The 6,000-nt window shown below is 37.2% G+C and overlaps 1 long non-coding RNA gene across 1 annotated transcript in view; it reads right to left on the bottom strand.

Annotated features, from left to right (window-relative positions):
- Positions 1–5,728: 5,728 nt before the first annotated feature.
- The window catches only part of LOC145538067 (uncharacterized), a 139,779-nt gene continuing 139,507 nt past the window's right edge, over positions 5,729–6,000 (bottom strand). The window contains exon 7 of the long non-coding RNA XR_014076623.1: positions 5,729–5,862. This is a non-coding gene — a long non-coding RNA (uncharacterized LOC145538067). The remainder of the gene's footprint in view (positions 5,863–6,000) is intronic.

Here is a 6,000-nt window from a genome sequence, read left to right as displayed (position 1 = left end):
ATTGGAGGACAATTACTCTACTAATTAATATTGTGGTAGCTTCCACCACACTTCAACATGAATCAGCTACAGGTGCACAAGTGTCCCCTGATCCCGAAACCCCCTCCCACCTCCCTCCCCACCCCATCCCTCTGGGTTGTCCCAGAGCACCAGCTTTGAGTGCCCTGCTTCGTGCATTGAACTTGCACTGGTCTTCTATTTTACATACAATAATATACATATTTCAATGCTATTCTCTCATATCTATCCCACCCTCATATTTTACCACATAGTCCAAACGTCTGTTCTTTACATCTATGTTTCTTTTGCTGCCTTGCATATAGGATTGTCATCACCATCTTTCTAAATTCCATATACATGTGTTAATATACTGTATTGGTGTTTCTCTTTCTGACTTATTTCACTCTGTATAATAGGCTCCGGTTTCATCAACCTCATTAGAACTGACTCAAATGCATTCTTTTTTATAGTTGAATAATATTCCATTGTGTATATGTACTACAACTTCCTTATCCATTCATCTGCCGATGGACATCTAGGTTGCTTCCATGTCCTAGCTATTGTAAACAGTGCTTCAGTGAACATTGGGGTACATGTGTCTCTTTCAATTCCAGTTTCCTTGGTGTGTACGCCCAGCAGTGGGGTTGCTGGGTCATATGGCAGTTCTGTTTCCAGTTTTTAAAGTAATCTCCATGCTGTTCTCTATAGTGGCTGTATCAGTTTGCATTCCCACCAATGGTGTAAGAGGGTTCCCTTTTCTCCACACCTTCTCCAGCATGAAATGACATTTTCTTATTTTTCTGCCTGGCTAATTCCTCTGCAAAGCACTATATCCTCCAGAGCCTTCTATTCTCCATTCTCATTCCACTCCCCTGGCTGAATTTGGTACTTTTCCCTTAGGTTTTCACAGCATTCCATGCTTACTCTGGCATTCATCTGTAAACTGAATTATTAAAGATGATTTTCTTAATTGTTTCTCCCTCTAGACAAGAAATCTTTAATATTGGGGTATGTGTTTCTAAATATTGTCAGTCTGCTACAGTGCCTATCTCTTGGTTGGTGCCCCACTAATGCTAGTTATTTGTTGAATAAGCATGAAGTAGGGTAAAAAATATCAGTGATTTCCTCTCCAGGGATCAATGCTATCAATGTGGTACCCACAGAGAGTACCTTAAGAATTTAAGGATAAAAAAACATAGCCTTTGCCAGTAAGTTCTTTTGGTTCTGACACATCATGATAAACATTTTGGAACAAATAAAAGTCCTTCATGTTAGTAAGTCTTTAATTATCTCTATTAATTGATAAAGAATGATAGTTATTAAGGGGTTTATCTAAAATTTTCCCAAAACCATATATTCAACAAGTATCTATTCTTTAAGCTAACAAAAAAATCAAATATAATAGTATTCAGTTTGGCAGTTTCAAACCATCTTCATTCAAACTTTAACAGATTACCTCCTGGGTTTTAAGGAGGATAATAAGGACTTTATTATTGAATTAGTTCATAGCTACCTTATTTATTTACTTTTCTGATTCGTTAAATTTTAATCTTAGCTCCTTTGCTGAAATCATTCTGGCCTAGGTAATTGTAACTTTTTATCTTTTTTTTTTCCTTTGAAATCTGAAGGATTTTCAACATTTTGATTGTAATCATCTATAATAGAACCAAAATAAAGTCTTTATCAGTTCATAGGCCAAGAAAGGCATTTCAAGAACTTGAATTATGATAAAATGCAAGCTGAAAATATTCAAAGTTGTAAACATAGTGTGAATGTATAGTTAAGAAAATCCACTTGGTGATCCCAGGCTTGTAAATAACTCAGAATTATTTTCTCTTGCTTAAAGGCCAATTTGTTAAATTCTATGACTATTTTTGGGAAAGTATGTATTTTAAAGAACATGAAAAAAATCTTATGTTTTTCTTCTCTCTTTACTGAGGTCTTTCCTCTTTTATAAAGCCTGTCCTGGTTCACCCACAAGAGACTGTTATACAAGTGATTTTCTGAAAGGAGAAATTTTCTTCCTGCATGTCAAAGAACATATTCTTATATGATACCATGGTATATCATGACAAAAGTAAAAACTTTCTCATTTTAATCTATCTTTTACCATCCTTGTGTTATGACTCCTTTTCAGTGTAACTATGTACTTTGCTTACTGGTTCCCTCTTTCTGGCTACAGCAGGTTCTAGTTGAGATTATTTAGATGTAGATGGTGCTGGAATCACCAAGGATAAGCTGTAATGCTTTTTGCATGACTTTGTCCTCCTTTCCACACTGACTCTAGACACAGAAATAAGTATCTCATGGTGGAAAGCACACTAGTCCAAGAATCAAAAACTGCATGTTTCTGGCACTTCCTCGTTGTGCTTACCTTGTAGGTCTGTGAGGCTTCTACTCATTGTAGCACCATTATAAGGTAGAGACTCCTTTTGTCAGAAGGATTTTAAAAGAATTATAGTCGTCATGGTAGTTGACTCCCCTGCAACATTTTATCTTCAGATGATTAATCTAAGACAGTGGTTTTCAAATGGCTGTACATTAGAGTCACCTGGGAAATTTTTTAAACTCTGGGTGCCCTGGCTACACCCTAGGCCAATTAAATCACAAGCTCTAGGGTTTGGGTCCAGAATTTTTTTTTTTTTTACATTTTCCCAGTGATTCCAGTGTGCAGTCAAGGCTGAGAACCTTTGATCTTGGGAATGCCATGACCTTTGCTCGTAACCAGTTTATGAATGAGCATGAGATTCAATTTTGGCCAGCAAAATGCATAGCAAAGACTGCAGGAAAGCTTTGGGAAAAGATTTCCTTTCCCGCAAACAGATACAAGAAGTAAAGAGACTTATTAAAAAGCCTAAGGTTGAAAATATCTCTAAGAGACAGACAGACCTGCCAAATCAGACAAAAGTGGGACCAAACCTTGGGCATGGAACATGCCCAACCTCTAAGCTTCCAGTTATTCAAGATTATAAATTTTCTCACTGTATAAATAAAAAATCAGTCTTCTTCTTATTAGCAATTGAAACATTCTAGGTGACTTGCTCCAAATGGGAAATATTGATTTTACTCGTGGCTGCTGGCACTCTAGGTCTGTGGTTCTTGAGTCTGGCTACATGTTAGGATGGGTAGCACTTTCAAAAATATGTGAAATCTTGAGCCTCACCCCAGACCTACTGAAGCAGAATCTTTGGGACAAAACCTAAGACTATATTTTTACAAAGCTCACTAAAAGATTTAAACATGGCCAGGGGTGTTTGAAAATAATTACTTTTTAAAAATTTTTAATTAGTTTATTTATCTATTTTTTAACTTTACAATATTGTATTTGCTTTGCCATACATTGACATGAATACACCATGGGTGTACATGTTTTCCCCTTCCAGAACCCCCTCCCACCTCCCTCCCCATCCCATCCCTCTGGGTCATCCCAGTGCACCAGAAAGTTTTTAAAAATACAGTTATTACGTCATGCAAATTTGGATGGAAAGAATTCAAAACATTATGTAATATGACTTTATCATTGCACAGATGCAAATTTTGAGGTCCAGGGAAGTGAAATTATTTTCTCAAAGAAAAATATTAGTTTCTTAATACATGTACAAAAGTTATGTTTAGATCTATAATTTGGTCTTTCTGTAACTGAATATTTCTCTTATTCTCAATCACTGGATTGGGATGTGGGTTTATAGATTGTGGACATTCTTCTTTAAACAAATCAGCTCAAAAACTACCTGAACTACATACTAAAAGATATATTAATATATTATTCATCTAACATGTAACTTCTACCAGAGATTTGTTTCATGCCTTCTTGTGCTCAGAAAAAGTATGAGTTAATTCCATTGGAATTTCCTTGCCCTTTGCTCTGCTGAGGTTGAATGTGGTTGGAAGCCAGAGGTCTAGGGGGAAAATTGCCAATAGTTGAAACAGTATCTCCTGTCAGGTTTGTTTGATCTCTTTGTGTTTTTTACTCTTTAGATTTGTCCTTGGATACTTTCCCCCTGCATTTGGATTCTCTAGCTTGCTACAGAGAACATTTTAAATAATTGACGCCAAACGAAAATGGGTATTTAGGTTGGGGATTTCTTATCTCACATACCGACTTTCGTAGAATATCTTGTACACTGTATTTCCAGTGAAGAAAATTTGCCTCTACCTAGCCCAATACTAATAATTATTATTTTATAATAATAAATACAGTATCCAATTTGGAAGGGAGCTGGAAACAGAACGTCTTCATCAATTAGGTTCACATTTATAAGTAAATTGTATGTGGCTACTAAATGGCACTAATAGTTGTGACAAATCTAGACAGTGTATTAAAAAGCAGAGACATCACTTTACTGACAAAGGTCTGTATAGTCAAAGCTGTGGTTTTTCTAGTAGTTAGGTATGGATGTGAGAGTTGGACCATAAAGAAGGCTGAGCACCAAAAAATTGAAGCTTTCAAACTGTGGTGTTGGAGAAGATTCTGGAGAGTCCTTTGGAGACCTAGGAGATCAAACCAGTCAATCCTAGGGGAAATCAACCCTGAATATTCATTGGAAGGACTGATGTTGAAGCTCCAATATTTTGGCCACCTGATATGAAGAGCTGACTCATTGGGAAAGACCCTGATGCTGGGAAAAATTGAGGGCAAGAGAGGGGTGTGACAGAGAATGAGATGGTTGGATGGCATCACTGACGCAATGGACATGAGTTTGAGCAAACTCAGGGAGACAGTGATGAACAGAGAAGCCTGGCGTGCTGCGGTTCATGAGGTCACAAAGAGTCGGACATGACTGAGAGACCGAACAACAACAACTAAATGGCAACCCACTCCTGTATCCTTACCTGGAAAATCGCGTGGACAGAGCAGCCTGGGGGGCGATAGTCCACGGGGTCTCAGTGAGTGAGACCCGACTGAGAGACTGAGCACCCACTGAGCGTGCGTAGCTGCCAAGTTCGGCACGTTGTTTCTGAAATGTAGTAGTATATGCCTTTTCCACAGTCAGCGTAAAATTTGATGTTATCAGGGTGAAATTGTGGCTCTTTGGACAGCCCTGCTATTTATGGATTCCTTCCCAGCTCAGAATCTGAAGTGTGAATATGAAGGGGTTCTATGTTCTTCATATTTGGGTTACCTTGGAGCACAATGCATAGTGGTTTGGGGCTATGGGCATGGAGGATTTATGCTCCTATACATCTAATATAGATAATAAAATAATTTTTAAACTATATATATATATAAATTTAAAATATTAGTTTCTGTTCTCCTGTTTCTAAGATTTTGTCTTTTTTCCCCCCTGAGAGCTAATCTCTAGGAGATTTGAGATACTAAAGCTCAACATATTGGTCATAAAGTGGGAAAACTGATAGAAGCCAGAAAAGGAAGCCCATTCTGTTCCATCCCTTTAGGTACCTTGGAAACTTTATGCAAATAAAAGTAATAGGATAAAGTGAAAAAGTTTGGAAAATACTCAAATGAGTAAAAATTGAAGGTATTTTTAAAATCGGTACAGCAATACTTGTGCATGAAAAACAATATAACCTCTGTGACAGTAAGAGTTAAGTCTAAATGAATGTTTCCCAAAGTACAGTCTGCAGAACAATAATTATGCAGGGTACAAAATAAAGTTACATGAAAAAATTTAAGTGAGTATCTTGGGGAAAATGAGTTAAATGGGATTTTTCAGTCTTCAATACTTTACTACAGAGTGTGATCATCCAAAAACAAAGTTCTAATCTGCCATGTTTTCCAAATATATTTGAGCATGTGATTTTTTTAAATGAAGCATTTTGCAGGAGTGAAGTTGATCTGTATCCATCTGTGGTATCTCCAGGACCACAATAAAGACTTCTCTGAGGTGTTGGAGTGGATTTCTGAAAATGGGAGAGAAGAACCAGAGGCTAAAGGCTGGAATGCACAGTGCAAATATTCCTGCAGATAATGAGCATCAGAATAGCCTACAACACAGCCTTGACACATATGTATGTCAGTAGCACAGGGCTGCTGTTCCA

This window comes from Giraffa tippelskirchi, chromosome 1 (genome assembly GCF_054371585.1).
Source record: "Giraffa tippelskirchi isolate mGirTip1 chromosome 1, T2T-mGirTip1v1.2.pri, whole genome shotgun sequence".
In the NCBI taxonomy this organism is placed as follows: Eukaryota; Metazoa; Chordata; class Mammalia; order Artiodactyla; family Giraffidae; genus Giraffa; species Giraffa tippelskirchi.
The sequence above is the reverse complement of the archived record's forward strand: the minus strand, read 5'-3'. Positions and strand labels throughout refer to the sequence as shown.